The 14,013-nt window shown below is 48.3% G+C and overlaps 1 long non-coding RNA gene across 1 annotated transcript; it reads left to right on the top strand.

Moving 5' to 3' along the window:
* Positions 1-6,046: 6,046 nt before the first annotated feature.
* Positions 6,047-11,871, top strand: LOC130196496 (uncharacterized). Its single transcript, XR_008832260.1, has 3 exons — positions 6,047-6,200; positions 7,824-7,897; positions 10,955-11,871. It is a non-coding gene; the product is annotated as an uncharacterized LOC130196496 (long non-coding RNA).
* Positions 11,872-14,013: the final 2,142 nt, after the last annotated feature.

Here is a 14,013-nt window from a genome sequence, read left to right as displayed (position 1 = left end):
TCGGGTCAAAGGTCAAGGTCACAAAAAGGTCAACATCTTCTTTTACCATAGCACGGTAAATTTGTATCCAATTGGCATGCGACTAATGCCAAAATGTTCATAATTCAATGCCCAATCTTGTGATATGTGAAGGTATGCGCTCTACCGAGTGCCCGTTCTCGTTTTACTATGCTAGAGTAACGTTAGCCAGCTGAGAACATCAAACTCAAAGGCGATGTTGCAACGTCACACAAAAAGTCAAACGAAATAAAAGAAAATGTTCCACTTTTTAAGGATGGCTTGTGTTCAAACGTTCACAGAGACTGCCTCACTAATGGCGACTTCCTCATTTCCGGGATTACCTTTGGATTTGCGCGTAGCGACACTGAAAATATGTTTTCGGCTTTAAAATGGTTCAGGCGCTCATGTGACCTCGCCGGCAGCACACTGACGCCTCAGTGAGAAACGGGGGGCAGAATGCTGGAAAAGTGCATTCACAAGTTGAGCTGAAGCTAATTACAGGGTTCGTACGGTCATGGAAAACCTGGAAAAGTCATGGAATTTTAAAATGGTCATTTCCAGGCCTGAAAAAGTCATGGAAAATACTTAAATCATAAAAGTTTTGGAAAAGTCATGGAAATTTGTTAAAATCACATGTTCATTTACGCCGAGTTTTAAATAATTAATATGTTTTTTAAAGAAAGAGGCTCAAAATATAAGCCAGCGATAGCTCTCAATACGCTACATTTTCTACAGTTTTCGTGTTTATACCGAGATTTCAGTTTGGTCATGGAAATTTGGTTTAAAGTCCTGGAAAAGTCCTGGAAATCCATTGGTCAAAATGTGTAAGAACCCTGTAATAAGAGGCTGAGTTTTTTTAAATGAAGCGGTTATCTTTATCTTCCACCATCTTTGTTTTCATAATTCCCTCTTTGTGTTTCCAGTAGCGTCGGAGGGATTCTCCAGTCGGGTTTGTTACGCCGACAGCACGGCCGTTATCCGACGGGATTTCCACGGTGAAGATACTTTTTAAAGAGGTCGACCCTCCTCGATTATAGTCTCGCTATTAACGTATCTTTACAGCGTCCGTGTTAAACTCGGCCACCTCCGGCAGATTTAGATATGACCTCAGCGTGAAGCGGCGTGGAGAAACAAAGAGGCCACGGTGCGTGGGGGAGAATATTTTTAGAGGAACCAGGTGACTGGCAGAGGATGCCGGTAGAAAGAACGAGGGCAGAAGAGGAGGAACGGGTTAAAGCGTCGAGAGCGGAGGAGAGGGTGAGGTGGCCTGGGGGGAGGAAAAGAGAGAGAGAGCAGAGAAACCGAAGAGCAGACGCGGAGGAGGTGGGGAATTGATGAAGCAGAGAGCTGGGTTACTCCTGCTGTGAAGCCACTGTGTGTGTCTTTGCCGTGTGTGTGTGAGAGCGCGGGTATGAATGGCGTGGCTGCAAATGAAACTGTTTATCAGATCGATACGGCCATCATCCCCCAGATGACTGTGGCCTCTACTGAAGAGCAATCATAAATCACAACCAAATACGGAGGCCACCGATCCAGTGTGTGTGTGTGTGTGATCTTCTCTCTCCTGATGCACGGAGGTTTGAGATGAAAATGGAGACACGAGAAAGACGGACCAGACCTCGTCGATCTACACAGCTTCACGGAGTTTAAAATAAGGCCGTAGGCGGACACACACACACACACACACACGCACACACACACGGACGCAGTCGGGCGTATGGCGAGTGTGACGTATCCCCCGTCCTCCTCCATAGGGTTAACAACAGCTCCTGTTCCGGGTCTGACGGCCCCCGGTGCTCTCGCTCTGAATAATGTAGCCCTCCCGATATCAGTGACAAAGAGTCTCGAAAACCAAAATAGCATCTCGAGCTTGATAAATATAGAAGGTAATTAAATCGGCAGCAGGAGAGAGCGAGACGGTGGAAAGACCAGGGGGAAAAGGGACGGTGTGTTTCATGTGCTGCGAACGACAAGGGGAGCAAATGGACGAGGAAGAAACACTGTTTGTTTCCTGGGCTCCCCCTCGCCCCTACATTGATATTAACATTAACAATGTGTGTGTTTGTCATAACGTCGAGTGAACACATTGGAGTTGGAATTGACCGTTGTGTGTTTTAGGGCCTGCCAGAGTGCAGTGAGTCAGCACGATTTCACCGGCGAGTCCTCGGGAGACTCGGCCGCCGCCGTCCGCCTCTCGCCACTCTCTCGCCTTTTTTAGAATATTTTTTTCCCGTGCCTCTCTGTGTATTTGGGATTCTTTCCCCGACTTCGTCCGCGTTTTTAGCGAAGCGGAGGAATCGGGGATTGATCCCGCGTGTGTCAGGAGACGGGTGAAAGGTTGTGGTGGGGAAGGAGGGGGGGGGGGGTGATCAGCTTGTCAGGAGCAAACAGCCCCCGTCTTGACATGATCTCCTCTGGGAGTGTGTGCGTGTGCGTGTGTGTGTGTGTGTGTGTGGGTGGGTCCGTTCAGTGTGACATGTTGTGACAGAAACTGAGTGACAAGCCCCTTCGCAGCCCAACACCAGCCACTGCAGAGAGACTAATGATGACAGCTCTCCGGCCGTACACACACTGCTCTCTTTTTCTAGTCCTCGTACACACACACAGACACACACACACACACACACACACCGTGTCTTCCTATCACCCGCTCTCTTTGTCTTGTGTCTCTCCCTCGGCTACCTCTTCCTCTAACCACACGCCCACACAGACAATGGCATCCTGTATATCGTCTCCCTGACACAAAGGCGCAAACACACACATTAATATGAACACCCGGGCGCACACACACACACACACACGCACCAGCACACATTCACGTTCCCGCATACAGTCATGCATGACAAATATGTCTCAAATAGACACGCAAAGATACACACATTTTTATATACACATTTTTTTTCTGTCGCATCGTCTGTCTTTTTCACACACACACACACACACACACACACACTCTTGTTTTTCCACACACGCACACACACGCACACGCTGCACTACTCTCTGTCATGGAATTTTACATTTTGATGAAGGAGGAAGCACGTTGGCCAATCAGAGCAGCGGCAGCAGGGAGAGACCATGTCGGCGCAGACAGCGGGGTGGTTCGGAAGCGGTTCGACCGATCGTCGTCAGGGTCGGCCCGACCGGCCCCGGCCCGCGGCGTCCCCTCGTCTGCGGGCGTCTGGTGGTACGACCCGCCAGGCTCGATAAGAACCCCTCCTCTCCGTCTCCCCCTCTCCTGTCAGTGCTGGGGTGTAGCTGCTGATCCTACAGCAGAGAGAGGGAGAGGGAGGAGGGACATCAGGTGTCACCGCTCTGCAACCCCAGTTGAGGCTGCATTACCACGACAACCAGGGGTAGCTGCCAGGTGAGTCTGAGGACATGCATGTACTCTCCCACACAGACACTTTGACACACACGCGATGCAACAAAGTGATTCCACGTTGTTTTCACACGGGGATGCGTTGAGTTGGACAGATCTCCATGTACAGGTGTGCGGCCGCTGATGTGCTCCAGGATGTGTGTCGTGTCACTCCATCCCATGTCTCAACTCTGCTCGTAGTGCGGTGTGTGAGCATGTGCGTAGTGTGTGTGCGTGTGCGTTTCATGCCAGAATGTACAGTATGTGTGTGTGTGTGTACGTACGCCGTCCCTCCCAGTGTGATGGTGGGAGACAAAGGGTCCCCTCTGTCTGGCGCCGTGGCAGCGCTCACACCGCCGCCGATGGGTGGGAAAGTTCTCTCCGTCGGCAATCGTGTCTGATCGGGAAAATAAGTCAAATAGGGTGCCCCCCCCCCCACCACCCCACCACCCCTACCCATCGCTGTCGAACACTCCTGACTCACGGTGATAGGAGGACACGGTCACAGCAGATGATCAGCCGGTGGGGGGGGGGGGGGGTCGGGGTGTGTTCTGAGGACACGGAGGCTGAGAGGGGGGGGGGTCATGACACTACAGTGATGTGTGATGGACATGCCATAAAGAATGAGGTGAAAACACATGTGGGGTCATCTGCCATTCACATGACTGCGTGTGTGTGTGTCTGCGTGTGTGCGTGTGTGTGTGTGTGCGCGTGTGTAAGAAGAGAGGAAAAACTGGAGCAGCAGCATAATGTGCAGAACTGCCGGCCATTACTGACCGATAAACCCAGACAAAGGGCGGCGGATCATACGTGCCGAGTATGTGTGTCATACTCCGAGTGAGCGTGGATGGGGGGGGGGGGGGAGAGGGGGGGAGGGGGGGTCGTATGTTGTACGGTCACGTATACGCAGGGCATGTGCGTACAGTATGTCTGGCCGTCACGTCTGAGCTCTTAACGTGTCAGTCGCCTCCGAGACGATCACATGTGCGCATTGCGCTGCCGTGCCCTCGGTCTCTCCCCCTCCCCTGACGCCCTTATTCAACCCGTCCCCGTATGACAGCCGGCCGTCATCCCACGCCGACCCCCCACCGCCACGCAGCATCCAGCATCCGTCTCAATCTGCTCTTTGTGTCGACTCGTGTAACGGACGCTTCATCCTCACGCGGACTTTATTAAATCCTGTGATTGCGGATCTTTGTCGCGGGGGTGCAGTCTCGTGTCGTTTGTAGTGTGTGGACCAGTCGGAGCTTTGTCGGTTCAACATACGCCATGTCCGACGGGTCGAGTCCTCAGTAGACGGCATTCTGCATTCAAAAAGACCCCAAAAAATATCTGGTATTCGGTTTCCAATCTTTTTCAGCTATTTTTTTTGGTGTGGCGTCTATAAGCTCGCCACGCGGCGGCCGGGCGGACAGACGGCCTCCAACTCTGCACAGCTCTCACATTCACCTGCAGTGACGCCGGGCCATTCGGTGGGCAACAACCCGGAAAAGCAGAATTCAACATTTGACGGCGACGGCGTCCCTGAAACATGCGTGTGTTCATACGACGAAGGAGAGCGGGACGTTTGTGGGCCGGCGTTCTCCTATATTTGCGCACGTCACGAGAGCGCGGCGCTTTATAACCCGAGCCCGCGGCTTCTCTCCGAAAACGAATTAACGGCGACCGACCGGCGCGGTCTTTGTGTGGAAACGGTGGCGACGAGAACAAGCTGTACATTTCTCTCTCTCTCTCTCTCTCGGTGCCCTTCGCTTCTCTCTCTACTCCCCCCCCCCCTTTCTCCATTTCTCACCCTTTCCCATTTCCTCTCTTCTCTTTTTCCCTTCTGTGCTCACGCACACCCTCATCCCTTCCTTCACATGTGAGCACTGACGAGCTGTAGGGCGTGCCCCCCCCCCCTCGGCACATACGTTAAACGAGCCGCGCGGCGTGCATACATCCGCGTGGAGTTCACACGCGGCCGCACAGCGACCGACGCGGGGGGGGGGGGGGGCCGTCGACGTACGTCCCGGTTTCCACCGTGGGGCCTCGGATTCGGAGGCACGAAATGAGAATTTGTTTTTTCTGTAATTTTCCGGAGGCGAGCGCGGCGACGTGTTCGCCGTACTTTGTCGCGCGACGTCCGCAACGCGGAGAAATGTCGGCGTAAGCGACAATTACCCTAATTGAGCATTCCAGAGCAGCCCTGCAAAATGGCTGCCGAGCCGGCACGCCGTCTGTGATGGCCGACAAGTGTGTAGGTCTAGGGTGTGTGTGTGTGTGTGTGTAGCTGCCCTGTGTGTGCGTGCCTGTTTGTCTAGGTGTGTGTTTGTGCTAACTCCGTACGAGAGCAATCCTGCTTCTGCTTTTTTTTTCTTTTTACCGACTGCTTCGTGTCGGGGGAAGTCTCCGCTCGCCGGAGATCTCTAATCCATAATTACCAAGTCCAATAGACCTCGAGTGTGTGAGCCCCGATGGCAAACCGCCGTACTGTAGCAGTCCATGATTGTGTTTGCTGAAACCTGTAAGAGGCTTTTCAGCTCTTGAAAATAAAACGTGTCTCTCGACGTGTCGCCCTTTCAGCTTCACGTCCTCCGTCTTCAGAACGAGCCGGATGTGTTTTACCAAAGAGCTGACCGTGTCGTTTCTTTACAGCTCTCCGCCTCGCCGGCATCCGGCATCCAGCTGTCCGCCCAGTCACCGGCCCGGCCCACCTGGCCCAGAACTGGCAACCTGCGGGAGTCATCGGGGTTAGTGCGCCCTTGGCACGCCGCCGTGCCAGAATCATCAGCAAGAATCAGGCAGGAACTTGTAAATTTAAAAGATCTGGACTTAAACCAAAGGCCAGACCATCAAGTCTGATGTAAGTAATATACTTGCGTCAGGGAAAGGGAGAGAAAGGGGGGGGGGGGGGGGGCGATCTCGAGCATCCATAAAACACTGCTGCCGGTCCTGATTTATAATACTCGATACAACAAGTTCAGAGACCAGCAGAGGTTTTATCATAGCACAAAAAGCAAGGTTTCATTTATTGGAATCTTTGCAAAGATACATAGGGAGTGACTTTGTTTTGTTTGATTCACGCATATTTAATTAGGCTTCGACATAAAGAGAGCAATGACTCCTCGAGGTAAAGTCTTCTACGCACACAAAGCAGCCACACACGCACCTGTGTACCGAGATAAGCTGCATTCTCTCATTTACATAGGCACTTTTTACACACACACACACACACACACACACACACACACTGAGCACATATTATAAACATCGCTGGATTAAGTTAAAGCTGTGCCGTTTTGCTAATAATTAAAATACTGCACGTGCATCAGAGAGACGCTGTAAGAAGACAAAGCTGAACTAAATGACTACCGGCTCTCACGCCTTATCTCTCGCGTGCGTGCGCGTGCGTGTGTGTGTGTGTGTGTGTGTGTGTGTGTGTGTGTGTGTGTGTGTGTGTGTGTGTGCGCGCGCGTGCGCCAGGCAGCAGCGTGGTCACAGCGCTCAGTGGAAGTCTCATATTAAAAAGCCTTTTAGTCATTTTGTGTGTTATTTTTTTTCCTCCTCGCACATTTTTAAACACCTTTTTAAAGGTATATAATATATTAGTCATATCATCATATGAGCTGTTGGAGCGACCAGGAGGCCTTTTAGTGTCATCGGAGCTTCTGGTGACGACAATTTAAGAATAAGACCATTAAAGAGATCAAGTTAGAACAACCGGGGTCGAGGAATAATCTTGTTTTGTTAACCTATTTAATTGGAAAGATATTGATGTCCACCCTCTTGAGTAAAGGGAACATGAGGACAGCAGCAGAGGAAATGGACGCTCCGGCAGCATCCTCCGTATCACCGCCGCTCTCGGCTGACCGCCGCGGCGGCTCCTCGATAACGCACACACACAAAAAGACACAAACGGTTTCCATTTGCTCGCCCGCTCAGCCCCCCAGTGTGGCGCCGCTGATAACGCTAATGCACAAAATAATGTGTCCTAATCCAGGAGGCTCGTTCATTTCTGTTAACGCAGTCATTCATCATCTTATTAAAAGACGGAGAGAGAGAGCGAGAGAGAGAGAGAGAGACCACATGTGAAGAGAGAACAAGCCAAGCTAAATAGCGTTGTACGTTTTGTGTCTTTTTCAGCGTGATGTGAATGAAATAAAAGACCAAGTGGAGGTCTGGAGCTCAGCGATGGGGAGGATGCGCTCCACACAAAAAGCTTTTTTGCCTCCCTGGCTTCAGACAACAGGCGTCTTCATTTTCCAACTCGATTTACGGGCACATTAGGAGACGCTGAGGCGCGCCCGACTCCCTCAAATGCAATCAGTCTGCTTGTGTGTTTTTTTAAGAGGGAATCGGAGGGTGCCATGTTTATCGACTTTCTTTCCAACTCCTCTCTTGTAGAGTCCTTCTCCTCTTCTTTTTTTTATCCTTTTCCTTTTTTTTCATGGCAACGTCGTGCTAATTCCTGTCTCCCACTTTTTAGGCTGCGTGAGGAAAGACGGAGGACGCCCGTGAGGATTAAACTCATCGCATGAAGATTTAGATAGATTTCCTGAGGTAAGTTCAACATCTATCTGGCACATGACATTTCATGTTGCACATCTATGTCCACCTGGTCGATACGCAACGTCTCGAGGTTTAATTAATTACATTTAAGGCCCGATATCTCATATGTTCAACCCACGATGAACGCTGTACAGATGATTCGTGTTCTATCAAAGTGACTGATGGCGTAATTTGAAAGGAGACATTGGCAAAATCAATTGAAATATAAGATGAAATAAAGCCACTAAAAATAAATCGTTTGCACAATGAGGATGACAGCAGTGCCCGTTATATTTCTTTTGTTTCATATTTTCTTTAGATCAAATGGTTTAAAATCGACAGGATTGATACAGTACTTCCTTTTTTACATTTAATAACCTCACTGTTTATTTTGACAGAAATAAATAACATAGTTTTGACTGCTTTTTGTTTCTTAATTTTAGTTTTTAAATTGATCTTCAATTTGGTTCCAGTGATGAAATGGGAAACCTCTCTCTCTCTCTCTTTCTTTCTTTCTCCCCGTAATTGAGTTCACACTTTTCGAGCCTCGCGATAGTTTCCTGAGTGCACTTAGAGGTTGAGGACAAAGTCAGAGAGGAACGTCCATGCAGCAACAACAGCTGCCGACAGTCCTGCTCCGCTAATGTCCTGTTTGACCCTCAGCTCCACGTATGTCTAATTGACAACACGGGGTAAGAACTGACGGGAGAGGAAGGACAAAGGAGGGGGGGGGGGGGGTGGGGGAGAGAAAAGAAGAGGAGAGCTAGATATTAAGAAAAGAGAAGAGGGCATTTTCTATTATTCTCTCCTATCTTTTCGCTTTCGTTCAATTCCTTCATTCGCTCAGACAATGTCACGGATCATTCAGCCTCTTTTCCACCCTTCATTTATCTCCCTACCACTCTATTTCTTGTACCAGCTGTTCACTCATCTGTTTCACTTTTGATCTCGATTTAAATTGGTCTTTTTCTCCATCATATTCCTTCTCTACCTGCTTCACATTTTATTCGACCTCCCCCATATCCATCAAACACTCGTCATTATTTTAAATTTTTTAAATAAGCGCTTTAAAAAAAAAGACCCTCTTAAGAGAAGCTGCGATGACAGCGGATTGATCTCACACACACACACACACACACACACACACACACACACACAGATGTGGCGCTCCAGTATTGATTGTTCTCCACACCGAGGACGCAGAACATTATTCATATGCATCACTTCTGCAAATCTTTTTTTTTTTTTCCAAGCGGAGTTCTATAGCGTTCAGGTGGAGGAGGTCTCTCCAAGTATGTGGACGTTATCTTGAAACCAAGGGCTGGCTGCCATAGCAACCATATGATGAGGCGGGCAGGGCTATTTAAAGGAATTCAGCTGCTGCTCGCAGCTTCACACCGATCCGGGGAAAGACAAAGAAGTAGATGTGAACGCACGGAGATGTGGATCCTTTCGAGTTCCTCTCCTGCAGTCTGACGTCTGGAATAAAGACTCGGTCGCTGAGGAGTCAAAACATTTATTTAATGTGCCTGAACCCTTAATTTACAATCTCCTACGCATGAAATTCAGGTTTTGTATTTTTCTTTCCGCCGCTCATTAGTATTCGTGCCGGCGCCGGTTAAATAAATCCCATTTGAATGCAGCGTTTGCGTTTAACAACACGAAGAAACACGCGAACGTCTTCTTTTAAGTTCGGTGAAAACATCTCAAATGTTATTCGTAAAATCGTACACTGTAGCCAAGGCTCTTGCACAATAGTGGAATTTATTTTAACGGCGATGTGCTTACGCTCGAATTATCTGCAGAAGGGGCCACTGCCATGTAACGTCTCGCATCATTCATAATGAAAGAGGAGGAGGGGGGGAGGGGAGAGCATACCTTTCCTCTAGAGAGGCATTTCTCAGTGGACAGCAACACATGTGAGGAAGAGCCACTGCTGTGCACCTCGCATGCCAAACGGAGGCAGAGCAAACAAAGGAGCGCAGAATTTCTCCCGCGCATCTTTGATCCACGTATCTCTGTCAGATTGAGGGATTTGACATTTATTTCCCATCACCTGCTGAGTGTTGTCCCCGTGAACGTTTAACTGTGAGGCAGCGCTTCATTTCTATTCTTCTCACCACCTCAGGTTATAGAGGTTAGCTACCCCCCCCTCCCCTCAACTGAAGGGGTATTAATCAGCTGTTCACTATCTCGATCATCGACTCATCCTCTTTTATTAGTTTGTCGAGCAAGTTCGAGCTGCTCAAATTTGAGAATTTGATGCTCCGCTTTGCCTCTTTCTTTTGTGATATCTTCTCTATTTTTCGACATTTTAAAGACTAAATGTGGTCATACATATTTATTTGAGAAAAATACTATAAAAGAATAACAACTAACATTAATAGCTCATGTGGGGCCATTAGCAGACTTCTGGCTGTTGTCCCAAAACAAGACACCGACCCCCGAACCAAAACCCTGACATCAAAAGACTTCATAATTTGTAGGAATCCGCCTCACTGGGCTGACAGATTTCTTTTTTAAGTCTGTATTATAATTTTTTTCCATCCCGCTGATACTCTCCAACATTTTTAATTTGAAGTGCTCGGCTACTGGTGAAGCAGCCGGTGTTCTTTTCTCACTCGGTCGAGCCCAGCGTGCGATTCCAGGCCTGGGAGATTTAAAGTGCTCCGTGGAAGCCAAATCACGAGTGACCTCTCCCGTAACGCTCCCTCTGCTCTTCACTCCACGCTTTATCTCATTCTAATCCCAACTCATTTCATATACTAAGTACAAGCTTATATTCCTCTTCACTGTAGGTGCACACACACTCAGGCCTCGTTGCTGGGGTGTGATTATTAAATTTGCATAGAGAATATTGTCGAAGATGAAGCCGGGGCTTTTTTGCGGCTGGTCTAATGCCTGTCGGGTGGAGAGAGGTGGAGCAGAGGCTCCCAGAAGCTCTCGCATCTGGGTTTTTATGACGAGAGCTCAGCGAGAGGAGCCCAGAGAAAGTTCCCCCGTGTCTCGCCTCTGATGGTTTCCTCTGAATCTAATTAGCATGTTCTGTTTTCCTCCCCGTTGTCACAGACGTACTGAAGATTAGGAGAGCGAGATATGACTCTCCCACCCTTCCCCCGGGGGGAGGAGGATGCACCGAGATGGAACCGCTCCTCTGCTCGCCAACAGAGAAGACCTTTTCCCCATCGTCGGAGCGCCATCTGCAGGCTCGGTAGGGCGGGGCAGCTGGTGTTGTGAATCAGGCCGCCGCAATCCAGGGAACGGCTACTTCCCAACACCAGGGTCTCACCTCACCCCTCTCACCTCGGCGCCTCCAATTGGTGCTTTATGCTATTTTGCCGGGTCTAATGGTGATGAATTACTTGGAATACGAGGACTTTGTCTAAATCTGTGGGGAGTATATTGCCTCTGCAACATTTCCACTCAGATTAGGAATCAGGAAAAAGTACAACAAACAGCAAATGTCAGAAATAAAAATGTAAAACTATATCACACACCGAAGAACACACAGGAATAATGAAATGTTTTACAATTAAAATGATTCCCCCCCCCAAAGAAATGACCTAAATGTGCATTTAAAGAAATATATGGTTTTGTCTTTTTAATAAAAAGTACTGTAGCGGCTAAAAGCTGATGTTGAGTCTGATGAAGTCTATATTGTGTATGTTTTTGTCTCTGAACACAAAGCAGAATGTAAAAGGTTATCTTGTTTCATGTGTTAGGCATCTACTTTATTTGATGCCGTGCTCCACCAGAAGATTACCTCAATGTGTATATATACATGTGTTCATGTTGGCGCTCTGATTGAACAGCTGTGTGCACACAGCGAGCTGCTGAAGCTAAAGCAGATCACCTCCAGTCACTTCAGGATGTATTATTCACTTTGTCCAGTCGATCTCAATCCCAGGACCACTCCTTTGATAATTACATTTTGTGTGCCTACAGAAAGTACTTTTACATCTAATAAAGAAGTATGTATAATATAGGCTGCCCTGTGTGTGCGATGGTCAGTATTCACATCTGTAACAGTCCAATTGTGTTCTACATAAAATACCTATGCCAAATATAACATAGGCAGAATTATAGTCATCCCACATAAATGCATCAAACGGAGGTAAATTAACCATGATATATATATATATTTTCCTTTCTCAGTAAAACATTTTTCTGTACATGCCACTGCATATACTATTTTTACTTCCATTTTATTCGTCAATTTATGGTTATAGTTTACACATATTTGGATCTTCTTGCTTTTTAAATCTAATAATTCAGTTATTTAAAAAAAAAATATATATATTTATATATATTCTATTATCAACGTCAAGAAATTAATATATTTATATATATATATTCTATTATCAACATCAAGAAATTAATTTTTGTTGTAAATAAATGAATTACGAGATTAAAAAAACAAGAATTGTTATTCCTGGCCAATATGTTAAAAGGCCGTTAATAGCTTAACGTGAGAGGGAAGTATGCGTAATTGTTGCTTAATACTTAGCGCATGCGCAGAGTGGCCCGCACACCTTCGCTCCAGACCAACTTGCCGTTCATCAACCTGAGCCCTCGGGACGCGGGTTAGTTTAGACCTCGTTCCGCAGTGTGACTTAGCATTTTTATTTTAAATAGTAACCAGTTTAAGATAGTATTAGTTAATTGCACTCCTTCGCCATTCGTTTTAATTGTGAACATGCTGCCGTCTTCTAGCAGGGTCAAACTAAACCGAGTCGCGTTAAAAGAGGTTGGTGGGCTGAACGCCGAGCCGCGGCGAAGACGCCTCCCGATGTCCGTGAACCTCGAGTCCAAAACACGGGCAGAAGCCCAACCGGCGTCGGCCTCCGCTCCGGGCGGCGGTCCCAGCGAACCGTTGCCACCAACGTGTCTGACGGGCCCCGGATGTGCGGCCGCCACCACCGCAGAAGGAGAGCCGTTGGAGAGTCGCGTAGGTACGCAGAAGCAACAGGTCGGGTCGCGGGGGGGTGGTGGTCGTTTATAACGGATACGGGTTCAACGGCCGTGAGGGGGGGGGGGTGACGCCAACGCGAAGGCCAGGTTCGCCATTTTTTCCTCCAGGTCCGGCAGCTGCGGACGCGGGACGAGCGAAAGCGTCACACGGTGGAGACCCGCCGGCGGCCGAGGAAGGCGCACTTTAGCCGTGTTGTGTGCTCGCGAGTTAGCGTCACCGACCCACGGGGGAAAGAAGTTACTGGTATTCAACTCTAACTGAAGTGTGTTTTAAATGAGGATGTATTGTTTGGTTAAAGTTTTTAACTATCTTTTGGTTAATTGTTGTTTTTTAAGCTAGCTAAACGTGGGTTAAGATGCTTAAGCTAGCTAACTGCGCGGCTAATACTTCACAACAACGTCCCTTTCTGTGTAGCGGATGAGTAAAGGGGGTCGTTTTTGTTAGGCAGAACATATAATGTCGGTTGGTAGAACATAAAATGGCAGTGACCGACCGTAGATGTGTATTCGTTAAATAAGTTGTTAAAAGTAGCTAAAGCTGTGAGCTTTTCATCTCATTTTACACTTGAAATGGGTGGGAATCCATTTCTGTTTTAATACGCACACACACACAAAACACACGCCTAACTGTGGTAATGAAATGTTGTAATGTCATCGATGAATCCAGATGCTGATTCCACTTTTGCACCATTTGACAATATTTTGTTTCCACTTGCAGACGGTGATAGAAACGCTCACCCAAGCTCCACTGGACTCTTGGGCTCAGGAGGCTCTCTGAGAAAAGCTGTCGGAGCCTCCGGCTGTGGTCTCTGTGGGGACTGTAAATATATTTACCCCCAGCGGAAGACATTGGGCAAACAGGGTGGGGGGGGCTGTCGTGCAGGGCGAGAGCATCCCCCGGTTGGGGTTAAGGGGAAGAAGGGAATCGCAGTCTCTGAGACCCCTAAAAAGATTATCATATGGATAGACCCGTATCCGATGGTGACGCTTTGCGACGTAGCTAAAAAACTTGATTCTCTTAGTCACGCACGTGGCTACGTGTTGCCGGAACTTCTCAAGACCACGGTCGTGCATTGCTTCAATCGGGAGATGAGAACTGGAGTTCGTTGTTTCGAGCGCCGCCGCCGCAAAAGCGAGGAAAGTCCTCCGCCTTGTAA

Source organism: Pseudoliparis swirei, chromosome 1, assembly GCF_029220125.1.
Source record: "Pseudoliparis swirei isolate HS2019 ecotype Mariana Trench chromosome 1, NWPU_hadal_v1, whole genome shotgun sequence".
In the NCBI taxonomy this organism is placed as follows: Eukaryota; Metazoa; Chordata; class Actinopteri; order Perciformes; family Liparidae; genus Pseudoliparis; species Pseudoliparis swirei.
This window is presented reverse-complemented; position numbering and strand designations above follow the sequence as displayed.